The sequence below is a fragment of the Protopterus annectens genome, chromosome 3.part1, assembly GCF_019279795.1.
Source record: "Protopterus annectens isolate FY-2018-M chromosome 3.part1, PAN1.0, whole genome shotgun sequence".
Classification (NCBI taxonomy): domain Eukaryota; kingdom Metazoa; phylum Chordata; order Ceratodontiformes; family Protopteridae; genus Protopterus; species Protopterus annectens.
In genome coordinates this window covers 724,816,929-724,839,053 of record NC_056732.1, presented here as the reverse complement: position 1 = coordinate 724,839,053, position 22,125 = coordinate 724,816,929, and the positions used below count along the sequence as shown (strand labels likewise).

The 22,125-nt window shown below is 37.4% G+C and overlaps 1 protein-coding gene across 1 annotated transcript in view; it reads right to left on the bottom strand.

Moving 5' to 3' along the window:
• The window catches only part of LOC122798273 (Y+L amino acid transporter 2-like), a 1,371,252-nt gene that overhangs the window by 1,322,948 nt on the left and 26,179 nt on the right, over positions 1-22,125 (bottom strand). The gene's annotated exons all lie outside the window — the stretch shown is intronic.

The following is a 22,125-nucleotide window of genomic DNA, read 5'->3' as shown; positions in this document are numbered from 1 at the left end:
TATGACTTGTAATGTTACAATTCATTAAGTATCAACATGTAAGCAAGGAAAAAGAAATTCTTTTTGCAGGGAGCAAGCCTGCCTGCAACTACATGTGGTGGGAAAGACCCCCACAACCTCCAAACTTATGCATAGCAACTCCATAGTCGCACAAACATGAAGAAGGGAGAAATCTCCAAAAGAAAGGAATTACTGCCATTGCACATGTAGAAATCATGCCAGCAGTGACTTTCTATGGAAAACAGGAATCAGAGTGTTCATCTTCACCAAGATATGCTCAGCAAGTTGGTTTCTTGTCCAGTTTGCACTCAATGAGCAGTAAAGGAGCCATGAAAATGATCAGTGAAGGTGATTAAGGACATTCACAAAGGATGTGAGCAATTCATGGAGACTAGAGAATGTTGAGGGTTGTTATAAAATGAATGCAATGAGAGAGCAGCAACAGAGGATGTGGGATGGCACACTTTAAAGGGTATGCAATAGTGTTGCTGTCTGCATGACTGAGATGAGAGGAAGAGAGGGAGTTGGACTGGATGAGATTAAGGAGAGACAACAGGAAGGAGGAGAAAGAAAACGGAATGGGCAGGCAGTTTGATACAGATCCAAGCAAAACGCTTTTCAGAGGTTAATGAAGATAGAGAGCACGAGGTAGGGACCAAGACTGATAGAGGTGCAGCAAAGAACGAGGAAAATGGTAAGTAAATATCTATGAAAGAAAAGGATCGAGTATCTAAGGCCACTCCATACAGTTACTAACAATTACAAATCGCTTATTACCAATAATACCTAATATTTAGCAAGCTATTACAAACAGGTACTGTTCCTAGCTTGTGGAAAACATCTACTCTAACACCAACATATAAAAATGGTATCAAAAGTGATGTTAATGGCTAGAGACCTATTAGCCTCACATTCATTCTGGACAGATACTTTGAATGATGAATTATTGAAATACTAGGGACTGATAACACAGATATCGCCATTTTGGAATTAGATCAACATGCTTTGGTAAATGGTAGCTCTAAGATGACAAATGTATAACATTTTTAATGATCAAATTACTAAGGCTGTGGATCTAGGTATCTCATATGGAGTAATTCTCCTGGATTTAGCCAAGGCCTTTGACTCCCTCCCTTACCATATAATTTACCAAAGCTTTATTACGGCTAAGATTAATATATTCCTGATCAAATGGCTTATGTCAAAGTTAACTGATAAATCCCATGGAGTAAAAATACAACAGCACAAGATCTGACTCTTTCCATCTGTCTTGGAGTTCAAAAAGGCTCTGTTCTTGAACCAACAGTATTTAATATTTTATTTGCCTTCATTTCTAGATCTAAGGCATGTAGGATAAATAAGTATGCAAGTGACTGTAAGACTGTGAACACTGCAGAAAATGAATCTGATATTACACATTTAAATTCTTATATGCGATAGAGTGTTGATTGGGGAGACACTGTAAGTACATTTACTTATTTCCATTTTTACAGGGAAAGTCCAACTGGGGCAAATATAATCCTTTTTTGGTGGAGGCCTGAGGAGAAAAGCGCCATAAAGAAGGGGAGTAGTAAATTTATAAAACATACATATACATTAGTCCCATTAAAAAACATATATGCAGAGTTATGAGAACTATACACAATACTAGTGTTTAGCTTTGGACTGTTGAAGTAATGTATGACAACTGCTCATGTATAATGGGTATGATTAAATCAGGTAATACTCTATCAATGCATTTTAACATATGCCTGTGCAGAGTATGAACCAGGAGATGCACAACTGCATGGCCAGTTTGTTATGTGGTGCTCCCTAAAATGTGATTTGAAGACCTGTTGATTATCTAGCAGTTTAAGAGTGTATGATGGGGCATTCCAGAGACTGGATACAGAGTGGGAGTATAGTAAGTCTCCTGCTGTGTTGTAAGATTCTGTGATGGAAAGGAATAGTTTATCTTTTGAGTCGAGAGTTCTAGCAGTGCAGTATTGTTGGAGCATGCCTGGGTTGTAAGTTAATGTGTGCGCTGTGCAGATGAGATTTTTAAGGGCCAGGCAGTGATGGGTTCTATAATGGGTATTTGATGCAAATCTTGCTATTTTATTATAGCATTGTTCTAACTTTATTTATATGCTGGACCATAAATTAGTGAATAGTGAATGACATAGAGTAGGGTAGGTATAAGGAAAGACTTGGTTATAGTCTACTGATGAAGATTGGTTTGTTGATATATGGTATGCCAAGCTTTTGGTGTGTTTTTTTATAGCAGTTTGGAAATGGATATTGAACTTTAGCCTCAAACAGATATATACATGAACTGACTCAAAAACTCCAGCTTTACTCAAGTAAGCATATAAGCCTACTAGGAGGTGATCTCACCTTTCTTTATATACAAAGCTATATCAAACCCAGAGCTGTTGGACATGCTCCATAAAGAAATGCCAATTCCTCCGAGGTTACGGCTCTAGGGACCTAAACCTTGTCCTGCCACAATAAACCTAGAACATGCTGGAGGATGATTCCTGTCCCAGGACTTCCATACTCTGGAACAGACTACCTATCTATATGTCAAACAGAGCTCCTCATTAGCACTCTTCAAGAAAAATCTTGATGATTGGATGGGTAATAGGAAATTCACCCTGGGGATCACTTCTGTGGTTCTGTGACAGGGGGCTGGAAAATAGAGCCCTCTTGGAGGTGCGGCAAAAAGCCCAGGTACCTTTTTAGTTAGGCTTGTATGAGCCCTAGGGCCAATAGCCTAGAGTACCTACCTATGAACCTATGAACCTATACAGCAAGCTCTAGCCCCTCAGCTGTACAGCCTTCAAGGGAGTAAAACAGTATAAGCAAACAGCACCCCTTAAATGCCCTTACAACCCTTTGAATAACTAATTGTATATAATTGATTTACAGGTGTTGCCTGGTTGTAAGGAGTATTTAAGAATGCTTACTATAGTGTTTACTCCTTATGAGCTCACACATGGAAGTACTAGGTTTATGTCAAATAAAGTTTCTACTGTTTGTGGATTAAGCTGGCCTTTCATTAATGGTTTGCTAATTTTGCTGCTGCTTATTTTTGTAGTTTTGCAATATAGAAGAGACAGTAGAAAGAAGCAGATAAGACAGGTAGCAAGAAGGATAACATGCCAGAGCCATGATGTCAAGGAACACTTGGGGGTAGCAATTAGTGGTTAATGCAAGAAATATGAAGATATAGGACTGAAAGAACTTGCGAGATGACAGCTCTCAAGACGGAAATGATAGAAGTACACCGGTTAATGGATAAAAGGAGCATATGAGAAGAGAAGAAAGTAACATTTGAAATGAAACTGAAGCAAATCATGAGCATGTAATAGAAATGATAAGGATGAGGAATTTGTGGTGGTGGCAAAAGGAAAAAGCAGGGAAGTATCAAATATGGTTATTGAAACAAAACAGATAAAGTATGACCGTAGGAAAGCTGGAATTAATAGATGGTAACATAATTGAAGGCAGTGGCAGTTAGAAATTAAAAGATAAAATACTCTGAATAAGTCTACATGTCCATAGAACAGAGTGTGACTGGAAATAGGATATTTGAAGATAAGGACAGAGTGCTGCTAAACAGAGAAATTTTTAAAGCAGAGACAGGATAATTAGTTTATTTGAAGGTGAGAAAGTAGTGGGCCAGATGGGATTTTAACCGAGTTTTATAAGACTGTATAAGATATAGTACGAGAGGGGCTGCCTGGAATCTTAGTGAGTGCAGTAGGAAAGGAAGTCTGTCAGAGTAAATGAAGGATACAAGAGTGATCCTACTTCCTAAAATAAAAAGAGAAAAACATTCAGGGGCTTTCAGGACAAACTTGCTAATGAACATGAATGCCACAATTATAGCAAAAATACTAGCATCAAGATGGAAAAGATAATGCCTTGGACAGCATTCATTCAAGAAAGGATGTTGCTGGACTAGTAATGGCTTTTGTTGTCTATTGTGGGAAGGATAGAAAGAAAGGGAGTACATACAGCATGCATAATTATACTTAACATAAAGACAGTGGAATGGGCATTCTTTACCAGACTTCTAGAGGCAATGGTGATGGGTTACAATTGAACTGGGTAGATAAGAACACCGTACTCATGACTGAAAGCCAAGCAGCTAATGCACAGATGACCGAAGAGACAAACATAAAAACTAACAGCAGAGCACAGTAGGAGTGCCCACTCTCTCTCTCTGTCTCGCATCTAATCTGTTCATAGTAGTGATGGAAGTTCTAATAAGACTAGTAAGAAAAGTCCCTGGAGAGAGTGAGGGAAAGAGGAATAGACGATTTTTTCGTGCCATTAGTGGACAAGTGCATTCTGATGGCTAAACAGTTTGTCAGAGCACAAACATAATTATAGGGAGATTCAAGGACTTCAGAAAGGGGTGAGGATACAAAATAATCTGATAATCTGAAAAAGACAAAGATAATCAGAATGGGAGAGATTAGAGAGGAGAAAGGTACATAACAACAGAAGAGAAACCCAAAGCAAAATATGTAGGGCTTGAGCTCTGACAGAAAACAACTGAAAAAGGACAGTGAGAGACCTTACAAGATAGAGGAACAAACCATGGGCATAGAATGAACATAATTCAAATAATAATTAGTCCAAAAATATGGAAAGAGGCTTCTACTATGACTTGTAATGTTACAATTCATTAAGTATCCAACATGCTAAGCAACACTGATTAGGCATTCAACCCAATGGAAAACTTAAATGCAAGCATTTTTTTGCAGGGAGCAAGCCTGCCTGCAACTACATGTGGTGGGAAAGACCCCCACAACCTCCAAACTTATGCATAGCAACTCCATAGTCGCACAAACATGAAGAAGGGAGAAATCTCCAAAAGAAAGGAATTACTGCCATTGCACATGTAGAAATCATGCCAGCAGTGACTTTCTATGGAAAACAGGAATCAGAGTGTTCATCTTCACCAAGATATGCTCAGCAAGTTGGTTTCTTGTCCAGTTTGCACTCAATGAGCAGTAAAGGAGCCATGAAAATGATCAGTGAAGGTGATTAAGGACATTCACAAAGGATGTGAGCAATTCATGGAGACTAGAGAATGTTGAGGGTTGTTATAAAATGAATGCAATGAGAGAGCAGCAACAGAGGATGTGGGATGGCACACTTTAAAGGGTATGCAATAGTGTTGCTGTCTGCATGACTGAGATGAGAGGAAGAGAGGAGTTGGACTGGATGAGATTAAGGAGAGACAACAGGAAGGAGGAGAAAGAAAGCGGAATGGGCAGGCAGTTTGATACAGATCAAAGCAAAAACGCTTTTCAGAGGTTAATGAAGATAGAGCACGAGGTAGGGACCAAGACTGATAGAGGTGCAGCAAAGAACGAGGAAAATGGTAAGTAAATATCTATGAAAGAAAAGGATCAGTATCTAAGGCCACTCCATACAGTTACTAACAATTACAAATCGTATTACCAATAATACCTAATATTTAGCAAGCTATTACAAACAGGTACTGTTCTAAGCTTGTGGAAAACATCTACTCTAACACCAACATATAAAATGGTATCAAAAGTGATGTTAATGGCTGAAGACCTATTAGCCTCACATTCATTCTGGACAGATACTTTGAATGATGAATTATTGAAATACTAGGGACTGATAACACAGATATAAGCCATTTGGAATTAGATCAACATGCTTTGGTAAATGGTAGCTCTAAGATGACAAATGTATAACATTTTAATGATCAAATTACTAAGGCTGTGGATCTAGGTATCTCATATGGAGTAATTCTCCTGGATTTAGCCAAGGCCTTTGACTCCCTCCCTTACCATATAATTTACCAAAGCTTTATTACGGCTAAGATTAATATATTCCTGATCAAATGAAGCATGTCAAAGTTAACTGATAAATCCCATGGAGTAAAAATACAACAGCACAAGATCTGACTCTTTCCATCTGTCTTGGAGTTCAAAAAAGGCTCTGTTCTTGAACCAACAGTATTTAATATTTTATTTGCCTTCATTTCTAGATCTAAGGCATGTAGGATAAATAAGTATGCAAGTGACTGTAAGACTGTGAACACTGCAGAAAATGAATCTGATATTACACATTTAAATTCTTATATGCGATAGAGTGTTGATTGGGGAGACACTGTAAGTACATTTACTTATTTCCATTTTTACAGGGAAAGTCCAACTGGGGCAAATATAATCCTTTTTTGGTGGAGGCCTGAGGAAAAGCGCCATAAAGAAGGGTAGTAAATTTATAAAACATACATATACATTAGTCCCATTAAAAAACATATATGCAGAGTTATGAGAACTATACACAATACTAGTGTTTAGCTTTGGACTGTTGAAGTAATGTATGACAACTGTTCATGTATAATGGGTATGATTAAATCAGGTAATACTCTATCAATGCATTTTAACATATGCCTGTGCAGAGTATGAACCAGGAGATGCACAACTGCATGGCCAGTTTGTTATGTGGTGCTCCCTAAAATGTGATTTGAAGACCTGTTGATTATCTAGCATTTTAAGAGTGTATGATGGGGCATTCCAGAGACTGGATACAGAGTGGGAGTATAGTAAGTCTCCTGCTGTGTTGTAAGATTCTGTGATGGAAAGGAATAGTTTATCTTTTGAGTCGAGAGTTCTAGCAGTGCAGTATTGTTGGAGCATGCCTGGGTTGTAAGTTAATGTGTGCGCTGTGCAGATGAGATTTTTAAGGGCCAGGCAGTGATGGGTTCTATAATGGGTATTTGATGCAAATCTTGCTATTTTATTATAGCATTGTTCTAACTTTATTTATATGCTGGACCATAAATTAGTGAATAGTGAATGACATAGAGTAGGGTAGGTATAAGGAAAGACTTGGTTATAGTCTACTGATGAAGATTGGTTTGTTGATATATGGTATGCCAAGCTTTTGGTGTGTTTTTTTATAGCAGTTTGGAAATGGATATTGAACTTTATATTGCCATTGACTGTGACTCCTAAGAGCTTATTATGTGAGACCTGTTCAAAATAGTGTTGTTTAATTGTGGCGATATTGAAAGAACTATTGATGTGGAAGTGATTTTTGGGGGGTGAATAGAAGACTTTTGCTTTGGGGGTGTTTAGAAGAAGCTGAACATTTTGTAGCCATGATTCTGCAGAGGAAAAGATTCTTGGGTTACTTCTTGCAGTTTTTGGAGGTGTGGGAAGTACAGATGAGTGCTGAATCATCTACATATTATGTTAGTGTTACAGGCTTCATAATTTATGATAAAAGTCAGTGTTAAATGCTCTTGACAAATTTGGGAATGGGGAATAGACCAGATTATCTGTGTTTCTGCTTTTATTGACTGTATCAGTGAATCAAAGAAGGGCGGTGATGATGCCGCATATAGGTCGGAAGCCATTATGGGTACTGGAGAACAGCTCATAGAATTCAGGTACTGAAGTATTTGGGAATAAATATACTTCTCCGTTATTTTAGATACATTATTTGGATATAGGTGGCACTACTCATATTGGCATATAGTCAGTGTAGTCTGTAGAAGAACCTCCTTCATGTAGGGGAAGTATGGTGACTTTTTTTCCAGATGGATAGAACATATGATTCTTGGATTGATCTGTTTATTAATATTGATACAGGATATGCTAAGCCTTTGGCTGCTGTTTTCAGATACTCAGATGGGAGTTTGTCTGCAGCTAGACTGGTGTTTTTCTAGCCTGGACAGAAGTATTTTTTAATAGTAGAAGTGGGAATAGGTTTAAGTGTAAACATTGTTGGGTGTGAAGTGGGATGCTGAGGTGCTGTTGTTTAGGGGAAGAGTTGACTTTTAATGAAGAGTTCACTGTTTGTAGAAAATAATTGTTGAAAATGGATGCTACAACTGTTGGTGGAATATCTGGAGATGAATTTAGTTGAGAACTATGATTGAGGTTGAGTAGACTCTGCACTGATATCCAGGAAATTCTGGGATTGTTTTAATATATCTATCATACATTATGATAGTGCTGCTTTTTGTCTAGTTTTATGCTAGTTTCACCTTATTTCTTAATTGTCAACATTTTAGCAGATTTTCTAGAGTTTTATGGGTGATCCATGTTTCCTTATTTCTATCCTTCATTGGTTGCCTAGTTGAAATGGGCAGGCATAGAGCAGAATTATTCTTTACTATCTTTCTCCTTTGGTGAGCATATCTGTTTAGTATGTTAATAAAGATTTTGTTGAATTATAAAGTGGCTTTGTCCAGGGGAAATATTTTCACACACTTCTTGCATCGACTCAGAGTGCAGAAATGAAGTTCATCACTGAATTTGTTGAGATTGCAAACTAGTTTGCACTGGTGTTGTTTAGCTGTGTGTGTTGGAAGCCTCCTGGCAAAACTGGGTAGATTGTTGCTTAGTTTGTTGGGTATAGCAACTGTACTATAGATATTATAGGGTTTAGTTCTTAGTATTCAGTTTAGGATAGAGGCTTTTGCAGAGGATGTGTTATATCTAGTTGGGGTATCTATAAGTTGGGTAAACTCATATAGATTAATGGATGTAGTGGGGGAGTCAGATTAGATCCAATTCCAGTCAATGTTGAGCTCTCCGAGGTTTAGGGTTTCATGCTATATACCAGTATGTATCCAGGAGAGTATGTTTTCAGCAGTGAGGACATTTGTACTTGGGGGAAATAAAGTGCAATAATACAGAGAGTGTTCTTGGGATTTAGCTTTAGTGTAGTAACGAGAATCTCTGCATTGCCAAATATTAGAGGTTTATGCTGATAGGGTGTTAGTTGTACATTGTTAGGATATATAATGGCAACTCCACCAGCTTTTTTAGTTTTGTAGTCATCTTCAAGAATGCTGTAACCCAGTGGTAAGATCTCAGTATCTTTGATGTTGGGTTATAACCAGATTTTGTTGATTGCAATGATGTCTGAGTTATGGTGATATATGAATGTGTGTAGCTCAGCTACTTTGTTGCAAATATTTCTTTAGTTAATGTTGATGCGTTTTAGTCCAGATTCATTGGTGTTAAGAGAATTGGGGTGTTATTTAGAAGTTTGTGTTTAGTCCATTTGTGCTTGTAGGACCTGGGTTTGGCTGAATGTCTCCCGAATTTAAAAATAGTCTATAAATTGGCCTAAAAATTTAAGAGTGGAAAGTGTAATTTAGTTTTTATTAATTTTTTTTGTTGTATATAGCCTATAGATCAAGTTTGTTTTAAGTATTTGTGTTTGAAGTAGTGAATATTGGTTGTTTTATATATGCTGTGGGCTATTGATGGAGAAATTAACATGTTGGGTTTGGGGATCTGAGAACTGTTATGAATGGAGTTATTATGGAGGGGTGTGCATTAGCTATGTGTGCTAGAAAGAGAGGAGTGGTAAGTTGAAATAATTGGAGAAGCATACTGGTAATATATAAAGAGGGAAGTGGAGCTAAGGAAGCTGGTGAGGTGGTGTTGGGAAGGAGGTACTTGGTGAAAAAAGTGTGGAGGAGTATTATGGGAGTGGAAGAGTACTAAAATCAGTGTGAAAAAATGAGGTGAGAGAAGAGAGGTCAACAATAAAAGTATGTGATAGGTGTTGGAGGATATGGATGGAGATACAACTACCTACAAATATATTGCTGTTGAGGGTGGGAGAAAATTTGGAGTAGGGTAGGGAAATGTAATAAAAGTGAATGGAGTGGGGCCCACATATAGAAAATATGTGACCTAAGAAAACAATGTATGAAGTTGATCAATTTCTATAGTGGATGAAGGTATGTTTTCTTTTACAATGGAAACAAAAAACACCTTCCTAGCTGTGCAATACATTCTATATGTTATTGGGAAGGAAAACAAATAATCCTATCCTATGCTGCCTTATTTTATAGTTAAATAAATAAGTATGGAAGTATAAATATACATTTTAGTTACAACAAATTTAATATAAACTATTTTGGAAAGGCTGTAGTTTATTCTCCTGTGTACCTGCTAGAACACCCACTAAAGGAGTAATCCAATATATAGACTTGAGAATTACTATGACCACTAATTATTCCTCTGATACAGATGCTCAGCTGATAAGTAATAATGTTATGCATCAAATGATATATTAAAAAAATCTTAACACAAGAAATGAGAAGGCTCTTACATTACCATATTAGGCCAGTCTTAGAATACAATAACATTTTTGGATATACAATGCAGGTCAGTGGAATTATCTTGAGAGTATACAAAGAAAATTTACCAAACGTCTTTTACTTCACAGATATTACAGTTACAATAATAGATACAAATACCTCAATTTATTTACTATACATTATTATTACATACCTAGTAAATTAATATTTGCCTACAAAGTCTTTCATGGCCTAGCTATGAGCTGTCGTGGACATAGAAATATATAGCAACAGTTTAACATGGAGATATCAAGTAATTTCAATTTGATTTAGGTACTAAAACAACACAATTATGCCACTCTTTCTTAACTCAAAGATTGGTGATACAGAATAAATTGCTACTTCACATTACTGACAGTAAGACTCCTTTAAGAAACAACTGGATTCATAGGCTTGGGGTAAAGTGTTTGATCCAGAAATCTTGGACTCTGTTGCTAGATGGCCATACTGCCTTAATGCTGGCATGCAACCTACAGATTTATGAACTTATGACAAAGGATGATGCTGTAGGGAAGGAATATTAATTAGCAAGGAAAAAGTGGACAGAATATGGACTTAGCTGAACTAAATGGGTTACAAAGGAAAGAACATGAGGATATGATATGGCAGAAAGAGAAGGGGTTGGGGAATGGAAAAGAGAGGTAGGAAAATACACCATTAGAAAAATGTGAGAGGTAGAAAGGGAAAGGAAGTAGAGGCTTAATATCTGGAGAAATGATGAAGAAGAAAGATGAGAAGAAATGGGTAAAAAAAACCAGAAACAGAGAAAATGAGTATAGCTAGGAAGAATGTACCTGCAAACAATCAAATACAATTGCAATATCCTTAAAAGTTCTACTTCCAGCATGGGACCTACAAATGAAACTCATCCAAAAATGATACTTCACCCAAGGAGGCTAATGGGGGAGCAGAAGCAGGATGATACTTCTTGAAGATGTGGGAGTGGCAAGGCACACCTCTGTATATTTTAGGAATGCAAATAGTTGAATGAGATATTGAATGGGGCAATAGAAGAACAGGAAAATCTGAGGAATGGCGATGGAAAACATATTGTTCTTTTTCAGGATGGACCAGAAACAAAAAAGCTTTCCAAAACAATATGGGAGAGAGTTGTTTGTAACTGGGTTGTGACAGCTATATAGCAAAGCATTGTAAAAAAACACTCATTCTAAGGTTAGTAAAACTAAATGCAATGAACTCTACCATGCATTATAAAATAATTGGGGGTGGGGCAAAGGACGGATAAATGAAGCAAAGTGTAGCAAGTGAAGAAGGGGAAGAAGAAAAAAACAAAGAATGGAAAGGGGGAATATATCAATAAGAGATGGAAAGGGATGAGGTCAAGGATGAAGCTGAAGACAACAAATGGAGAAAAAAGCATGAAGAAGGAAGGATGCAGTGGAAAGGGAGGAGAAAATAGGGATGTAAATGGTGCTTATGATTTAGAAATAATAACTGGTGCACCTGTGTCAATATGTGTGTATGTAATTGTGCTGTCATAACTGTAAAACCTAATAAAAATCAATAAAAAATAAACACTTTTCAGAAGACGTAATATGTATCCAGTGACTAATATGAACCTCTGATAGCCTGGTCAGTCACAAAACAGAGAGCTGGGCACTGATCTACATTTGTTTCAGATGCAATAAACTGAACTGATGAGTCCTGGCCACTTGAGGGGAGGGAAAAATGTATCCATCAATCCAATGGATTGAGAACAGCAGATTCACCACTGGTAGAAGGCTGTTATTAGGGAATGGTTAATCAGCACACTAAGTGACAGTCAAGGAACAAAAACTAAAATAAAGAAGTGGGAGAAGGTCAGCATGCAGATGTTAGCAGCCTAGACTGTAATACACTATGGGAAAGATGCAGTTTTGTAGCCATTTTACTGACCTGGCAAGATTGTAACGGTTTGTTAAGACTTGCACTGTGTGAGAGCTCACTGTACCCCATTAAAGTGCTCCCAGCCAGATGAGGTACTGAGAATTCATATAGAAGTGCAATCACAACTATAGAGAATAAAGATATACTTTGACTACCATCTACCTATAGGGAATGATCCCTTCAAAATGATGGCCACAAATTGAAAATGATATAATCAAAGGTTACATATGGATCTGATGAGTTGGAAGTCCAATACCATTTTGTTTACATAAACACATATCCACAATATCCCCATTCCACAAAACATGGAAAGTGTAAAAAAAGAGATCACACAGCATACTGCTTCAGTCATGCCATCATGTTTCTGAATCCCAGGGATTGACTAATCAGATTGCTAGCTGTCTGTCCATCACATCTGTTCTATCACCCAAGAGGAAATTAACACAGCATACCTAAACCCCACATTCAGTAACAGATCCCTTTTTACGCACAGATTCTGAAATCCAGTAAAAAATATGAGACACAGAAATACTGAAAAAAACATGAAATTAATAAAAAACAATTAAATACTACCAAACACTGGAAACATCCCTAAATATTAAATTGTTCCAGAGTGTCTAAGAGTAATTGTACAAATGTAATTTTTTACATAAGACCAAAATACCTGTAATAGAGGATTTCAGTTATAACAGTAGGATTCAAAAGTATAAATAAGGGCTTAGTAATACAAAAATATCTAAAATGTAATTTATAAAGAGACTTAGGACTTTTGAACATGATTATGCAGGAAACTGCCATTATAGATACAGATAACACAATGATGAGTTCTATAAATACGTTTATAGTAAAATATAAAAAAGAATAACAACTGAGTGTGAGATCATAAAAGTCAAAAGTTAAATAGAATAAAACAGCAAGCTGCAAGTACTGCTTAAATGAGGCAAATGTCATTGTTCTATGAAGTAAGCAGGTGATGAAATATTGGAACTTTTTTAAATGAATTAAAATGGAATATGTAGTGGTTGTAACTTGGCTAACGTGTCAGCATGTATGAAAACAAACAAAGATATTAAGTGTATACCTACACATTTCAGAGATAACCAATAGCATAGTGCCACCAGTAGAAAGAAACCTTCCACAAGTTACTGAAGTAGCATGTCTTATTTCTGAAACACTCATCTGAAAGACATTAGACAGCCAAACTACTCCTGTGCCCTAAAAATATCATTCTGTCACTGTAAAGCAGCATCCTTTGCTGGATATTAAAATATCATCTGCTAGTAAGTCACTAAATGTCATTAGAACTGGCAGCCTTTAAGGGAATGTGATTAACCTTTTCTATGGCCAAAAATAAGAGTATAACGTGACTGCTTGGGTGAGTCCATTGTTGGACGTTGAAGAGAGGTATCGATTACCAACTTTTAACAGCATTCCGGTTAGCGCTGAAAAGAAAAGTAGTCACACAAAAAGCCTGCTTTTCCAGTTTGAAATGAATACTTTCACTGGCATTGCTAAATGGATCACAGATTTGTAACACTATTCTCATAACTAAAAGCAAAAAAAAAAAAAACACTGGGAACAGATTTAAATCAGCTAGAGGTCAAGCAAAGGGGATAAAAATGTATTTAAAAAAAACATTGTTTGTGGAGGTAGATAACAGTATTTCTGGTCTGCAACATGTTTAAACAGAGTTTGGAATTAGTTGTGGAAATAACTGCCGTCTACATTCCTCATCTTGAAATTATTTGTGGAACTAAATGGTGCTCACATTCCTGATCATGGTGTCTACTTATGACATCCAGCCTCATGTTATTGATGCCAAGCATACAGACAAGTCACAATTTTAGAACTTGACAACCTCCAAGCCAAAGGCCACAAACCTTATACCTCCTGTCTGTCACTTATATATATATATATATATATATATATATATATATATATATATATATATATATATATATATATATATATATATATATATATATATATATATAAAATGACATGCTGAATATAGAAAAGTGTGACAGCTAATGCTGCCAGTAGATTTTATTGCAGCATTCCTCAGTTAGATCTCAGACAGACAAGAGATATATCACTTTGGACAATAGTGTTTTACAAAGGCATTTCTCCAGTTGTGCAGACATATAAACAGCAGACCGTAATTCAGACACACGCAGTTAAGATACAGATAAAATACAATACTAAGTACATCCAACAGACACAGCTAATGTTCACATACAAGTACATCACGCATACACAGGTTAAGTACAAGTACATTGCAATAAGAAATATGTCACACATACACAGTTAATGTACAAATACAATATAATAACATCACACATACACAGCTCACATACAAATACAATATAACAAGTACATTATGCATACACAGCTCAGGTACAGATACAATATAATAACTACATCACACATACACAGCTTGGGTACAGATACAATATAATAACTACATCACACATACACAGTTCATCAAGGATACCCACATCTCCAGGTTAGTGGCACAGCATGATGCCCCAGAGATCATCCATGTGCAACTATCAGCAGGCAAAACCACAGTTCAAGTCGTAGCCTGTTATAGATCGCCCACCATGTCCCAAGATGCTCACTCAGCATTCCTTGAGGCACTGGAAAATATAAAGGTCATACCCAACACCATAATTTTGGGTGATTTCAACTACCCTGGTATAGACTGGGCGAACTACCAAAGTTCTAACTCCTATGCCCAGCGGTTCATAGAATTTATAAATTCAAATGCCCTCGAACAACTGGTATGTTCTCCCACTAGAGGGGACAACATATTAGATTTAGTCATCACAAATATGGGCGCCCATTGTACCACACCCGTTATCACCCCCTCTCTGGTCAGATCAGACCACAAACTGATAACCCTAGACATCCTCACCCCTCCACCTCCCCCAGTCAAAGAAACCATCATAAAAAACCTTTCCAAAGCAAACTTCAAACTACTTGCATCAGAAGTGGAAAGCTTCACTATCCCCCTGCAGAAGGATGATGATATCCAGGATGCAGAATCCTACACCAAGGCACTTTATATACATCTTCAGGATTGCATGGACTGTGCTATCCCAAATAAAACCGAGACTCCTTCCTCAAGCAAGAAGAAACCAGTCTGGTGGACCCTGGCCTTAAGCAAACTATACAATAAAAGGAGGAGATTTATACAAAAAAAGGTCAAATCTCAAGTAGAAAAATCTTCCCTTATCAGCTTTAGTAAGAAATTGAGGGCCCTCATCAAGCCAACTAAAGCCAATTTCGAAAAGAAAGTTGCCAAGGATGCCAAGGATAACCATAAGGCCTTCTATGGCTACGTCAAAACCTAAATGGCAACGCTCAGGTCTGTTCTCAGCTAGTACAAAATGGAACAAAATACACTGACCCTTCTGACATTGCCAACATCTTGTCTGACAGGTTCAGTGCAAATCCCCCCCCCCACCACTACCTACAGGGCCTATTACTATTCCAGAGGATTGTGTAACTCCAATTATTACTGATACGTTGGTTAATAAGGCTCTATCTAAAGCTAAAAACATTGCCTCCATGGGACCAGATGGTGTCCTGGGCTGTGTCATACGTGAGCTCCAAAATGAATTAACCCCGCATCTGAATACCCTGTTCAGTCTCAGCCTCTTGACAGGATATGTGCCCATAGAATGGCGCACAGCAACGGTGGTTCCGCTGCACAAGGGTGGGCCTACAACCGACCCTGAGAACTACCAACCAATAAGCCTGACCAGTCTGATCTGTAAGGCAATGGAGCAAATCATTATGGAACTCATAAATAGAGAGATTGGGAACCTCCAAACACTTTACCCCACACAGTTCGGCTTCGTCAAGGGCAGATCATGTCTCCTGAACCTGGTGGACTTCTTTGAGACAGTTACTCAGGCTATAGATAAGGGAAAGGAGGTACACACAGCTTACCTTGACCATGCTAAAGCATTTTACACCATTCCCCATTTGGGTATTATTGATAAACTCACCAACCTGGGCATAAACCCTTACGTCACAAGATGGATCGCAAACTGGCTCTCAGGCAGACCCACAAAGTAAGAGTAGCGGGATCTATGTCTCAATCTAGACCAGTAATGAGCGGTGTGCCTCAGGACTCTGTCCTGGGGCCCCTCCTGTTTGGCATATACTTCTCAGAAGTACAAGCAAGCACTGATGGGCTGTGGCTGACCAAGTTTGTGGACGACTGCAAACCAGGTGCTATACTAGAGTCTCCAGCTGACATGGATATCCTCCAGAAGGGCCTTAACGAGACTGATGCATGGTGTCAAAGCCATGGTCTCAAGCTAAATGCTAAAAAATGCGTAGTAATCCCCTTTGGAAAAAACAGAGTACCCGTAAACTACCACATAGGAGGTAACCCCCTGAAATCTGAAGTAGCAATAAGGGACCTAGGGACCCAAGAAGATAGTTAGCTTTCCTTTGATAACCATGTTGCCAAGGTGGTTAGAAAATCCTTCTATGTGACCCATCTGATCACGAAAGGGTTCGCATCAAGATCTAAGGATGTACTGGTGCCCCTCTACTCTTCCCTCATCAGACCCATTATTGAGTACAATGCACCAATTGGAATATATCTGGCTAGGCATCTCCAGCAGCTGGAGAGACCACAGAGGTACCTCACTAAGAGGATTACTGGCCTCAAACAGTTGCCCTATGCAGCACGATTGAAAAACTAAGGCTTTTCTCTGTTGCATACCGCCTTCTCAGAGGCGATCTCTGTCTAACATACAGAGCCATGTCCAACCCAGAACTGTTAAACATGCTCCATCTTAGCAAAACCAAATCCACTTGAGCTACACGCTCTAGGGATATAAACCTCAGCACAACAATGAATAGAACATGCTGGAGGGATAGATTCCCTTCGCAAAGACTTCCCTTGCTATGGAACAAGGTCCCGATCTACATAAGACAGAGCCCCTCACTATCACTCTTCAAGAGGAACCCTGACAAGTGGATGGGTAACAGAAAGTTCACACCAGGGATCATACCAACAGCTCTACTAGATAGGGGCCAAGGGTACTAGCTGCTAAATCAAGGGCCTAGGGAACTAACCAAAGGGGCGGTGAATACCGCACAACGTGGCTGGGCTAATATATGCCTTCGGGCAGATAGCCCAGTATCTACCTATGAACCTAAGAACCTATGAACCTATAACAAGTACATCATGCATACACAGCTCAGACACAGATACAATATAATAACAAATACATCACGCATGCACAGCTCACATACAAATACAATGTAACAACAAGTACATCACATATACACAGCTCACATACAAATACAAAATAACAAGTACATCACAAAAGCATTGCTCATGTACAAATACAATATAATAACAAGTATATTCCGCACCCACAGCTCACATACAGTTACAGTACAATAACAAGTACATCACACATACACAGCTCACATACAGATACAATATAATAACTACATCACACATACACAGCTCACATACAGATACAATATAACAAGTACACCACGCATACACAGCTCACGTATAGATACAATATAACAACAAATATATCACACATACACAGCTCTCGTATAGATGCAATATAATAACAAGTACATCACACATACACAGTTCATATACAAATACAATATAACAAGTATATCACAAATGCACAGCTCACATACAGATACAATATAACAAGTGCATCACACATACACATCTCATGTACACGTTCAACATAACAACAAGTACATCTTGCATACACAACTCACATACAGATACAATATAATAACAAGCACATCACGCATACACAGCTCACACACATGTACAATATAACAGAAAAAATGCTAAATGCTCAGGATAGATATAGAAAATATTTTATTCTAAAACACAAGGTAAGTAAATATTGTGGGAAGAAATAGCCAGGGAATTGTTATGGCTAGGCTTGCATAGGCCTAGGGCCGATAGCCTAGTAGCAACCTGTGAACGTATGAACCTATGAGTGCTTTCATTTTAAAACATTTAAAACTTCATCAGATAAACTCCATTTTTAAAGTCCCAGTTTTTATACTACTTTCAAAATGGTGGAATATGTCATGTGATAGCCAAGCTCCGTTCTAAAAGCCACATTTAAAGAAACAGGAATGTCATGACTATATACATCTCATTAAAAATAATGTTAAAGTTCAGCTTCCTCACATACTCCTTTAGATCCATTAACACAAACACTAAATCTGCCTTTTTGTTGGTAAAAATGTTAGACCTCTAGCAAAAAGATCACTGCATTTTGTGTTTGTAGGAAAGTTTGAAATATTATATACTTTAAAATGTTTTCAGCATTAGTAACAAATTGGCAAGTAGTAAAAGTCATATCAGAAAAAAATGTCTCCTTGATTTATTTCCAGTTCCTGGTTTTCTGTCCATGATTCTGCCACTGTTTGTGCCCCTCTGTGGAGGTTGTATCTAGTTCTGGACATGCCATTGGCTGTTTTGTTTCTTTTCTTTATTTTTTGAAGTACCTGGGGGTACTTTAAAGGATCAGAGGTATATTGGTTATTACCCCCGTCTATTGTTTGATGCTGTTCCTGGTCAGAAACTGTTTGATGAGAATTAAAAGTACTAGTGGTTGAAAAATTAGAAAACGTCCTTCCCCAAACCTGGGATGTTGGGGGAGATAGGATAGGTTTTATTATTGTGACAGTCATGCCCATCATGTTCTAATTTATTATTTTTTCTGTTGTGAATAACTTGAATAAGCTCATCAGTGTTATTAAAAATATGAATATATTTATATTTATACTGTTCAAATTGCAAATCATGTATTATTACATTATCCAATACACCAATTTGTGATACCAGATTATCAATTAATTTACAGTTATATTTTATTAACAGCTCCATGTATTCACATCCGTGCCAGTCAGCCATTACCAGCAGGTCTTTATGGAGCTGTGAATCAGTTATTAAGCCAGTAGGAAACCGCCATATGCGGAGACCCTTCAGAACTCTGTTAGCTTTAATTGACTCAGAAAAATATGCATTCTCAAGCTGTAACTTTTTTACTTTTAACAGTTTGCAGTCATACTCACTAAATCGATCCATGAGAGTAGTAGTGTTGCTTTTGTGAGCCTTTGTAAGGTTGAAATTGGACTGCAACCATTCTTGTAAAACTGGAGAGATATCGCTAGCAATATTTCCAGTTGTATGAGGTAACAGAGTAGGAGCTATCAAAAATTAGTAGTCCATGGGTCAGGTGTATTAGTATCCTTTCTCAACTGATAGTCAGGTAAAAGCTCAGTCTCCCTTCTGCTGTTTGAAGAGTTAACAATGTTGGAAAAAGCCTCAAAACATTGAGACAACTATTGGATTTAAAGTGTAAGATTTCAAACAGTACTCTGAAATTTATTCACATCCACTTCATTGAATAAAGGTTGTGACACTGCCACTGCACCTGCAGCCAAAGCATTATAAAATCAAACTAAACAACTCCAACAAATGCTGACAAAACCAATAATTAACAGAAAAAATGCTAGAAGCTCAGGATAGCTGTAGAAAGTGTTTTATTCCAAAACTCAAGGTGAGCACTTTCATTTTAAAACATTTAAAACTTCATCAGGTAACTCTATTTGTTAAAGTCCCAGTTTTTATACTACTTTCAAAATGGTAGAATATGTCATGTGATTGCCAAGCCCCCTTCTAAACGTCATGTTTAAAGAAACAGAAATTATTTTTTTCAAAGTAGAGCTTTTAAATAGAATACATTTACAACAATTTTCCTTTTTACATTTAAAAAACAACAAACTCTGTATAAAACCATCAAAAACATCAAATTATTTATCTAACTAATGCCTTCAACTTCAATAAACATTCAATTGATGTTTGTTCATTTAGACCTGGCAGATTCCCTGCAATAAAGCGGAGCTGCCAGTACAGCTCTCTTTTTTTCTAATAACAGAGACGAAGTCCCTCCTCTTATACTTGGGGTCACTTTCTCTAGAACGCTAAACTTAAAGCCATGTCCTGGATATTCTTGAATATGTTTGGAAATGGCATTTGCATCTTTCATCTGATTAATGTCATATAGATGTCTGTACACCCTATCCTTTAACTTTCTTTCAGACTTGCCTATATAGAATCCAGGGCAAGACTGACACACAACCACATACACCACCCCAGCAGTATCATAGTTATAATTTCCTGACAGCTTGAATAACTGAGAATTAATATTGAATTGTTCACTTTCACAAATGTATTTACAATAAGAGCATCTCCCACACTTACTCAAGTTCATTCTTTTTACACTACTACTTAAAGCCTTTGAGAAATAGACCAATATAGTTTTCATGTTTCTACCTTTTCTATACACCACAGCTAGTTTCTCACTTAATTTCTGTGTCAGTTGCATGTCTTCCTTAAGAACTGACCATTTTTCCAAGGATCCCTCTAATAAACTATCAGCATTATACATAGTAACGGATGCATTCTTGTAACATTTATTGTTATTGTTAGCCACATTTCCATTACTTATACTTGTGTCCTACATTCTTGTTATTCTAACTATATCATCTGACTGGGAATGTAGTATAGGCATGGAATAACCACAGTTTATTTTATTCATTACTTCATACATCAGATTTTCTACAAAGTCATTCAGATATCCCCTAGTATTAAACTTTCCTTGTAGGAGCATGCATTCCTCCCAAAAACCACTATCAAGTGTAACCTTTTCTGCCACTCTTACAAATCGCCCTTTTACAACTGCTTTCTTCTGTATATGGGGGTGGGCACTGGTAAAGTGTAAGAAGCCATTTGAATATGTTGCTTTTCTAAATATTTGAAATGTAAACCTTCTATTTATAAGATCATTACATAACCAGATATCTAAATAGATTATATTCACTTCATTTACTTCATATATAAAGTTGAAACATCTCTTGTACTATTTATATATTTTGTAAAGGCTGCTATTCTTTCTTTACTATCATCCCATACAACAAATATAATCATCCAGATATCATAAATAAAGTTTACAGGAACTCATATAACTGCTACTAAATAAAAATTTCCTTTCTCATTCGATCATTATAATATTAGCAAATAGGGCCCCACAAGCAGACCCCATTGCTACTCCTTTGCATTGCAGATAATATTTTCCTTCAAATATAAATTATTTCTCAGTACAATATCCAGACAATGTTCATACAAATTAGTTCTATCCTGTGGTATTCCTTTGTCCATTAATAATTCACTAAACCAGTCCAGGTCTAAGTGGTGGGGTATCACAGTATACAGATCCTTAACACTGATGGTCATGAATATATAACTTTCCTTATATTCTAGGCTATTAATTCCAATAAATGTCAAGAATCCTTGCAAACATGAGCCTCTTGGAAAAGCAAATGTTTTAATTTTTCATCCAAGAATTTTGGGCATGGATGTGTAATGGAACCTCAGGCATCGACTATAGGATGCATAGGGAGATTTTGTATGTATTTATGAGTTTTTGGAATACCAAAAAGCCCATTTATTCCTGATGATCTCAGAACCCCCATCACTAATAAAGAACATATATACATCCTCCATGGGACCTAATAATATACTTGGCTGCTTAATAAAAAGTACTAAACAGGCATTGGCAGAGCTGATCCTTAAACTATTTAACCTGAGACTAGCTACTGGCTTTGTCCCTGAGGTTTGGTGCAAAGCAGTTGTGATGGCACCTCACAAGGGTGGCCCCACCACTAACCTTGTAAATTATAGGTTCATATATTTGACAAGTGCACCATCTTCCCCTCATGTATGACTTTGTTGACTGATTCAAAGAAGTCTACCATATTTAACATGCATGATTTCCCCTTGCCAAAACCAAACTGTGTGGGATCAAGGGTTTAGAAGTTGCCAATGTCCTTGCTAATGTGGTCCATGATAATGCATTTCATGTCCTTGCAAATCAAGCTAGTTAGTCTGATGGGTCTATAATTGCCTGGATCGGTGGATGTTCCACCTTTGTGCAGCGGGATGATGGTGGCCGTCCTTCACTCGGCTGGGATGAAACTGGTACTCGGGCTTAGGCTGAATGGGGTGCCTA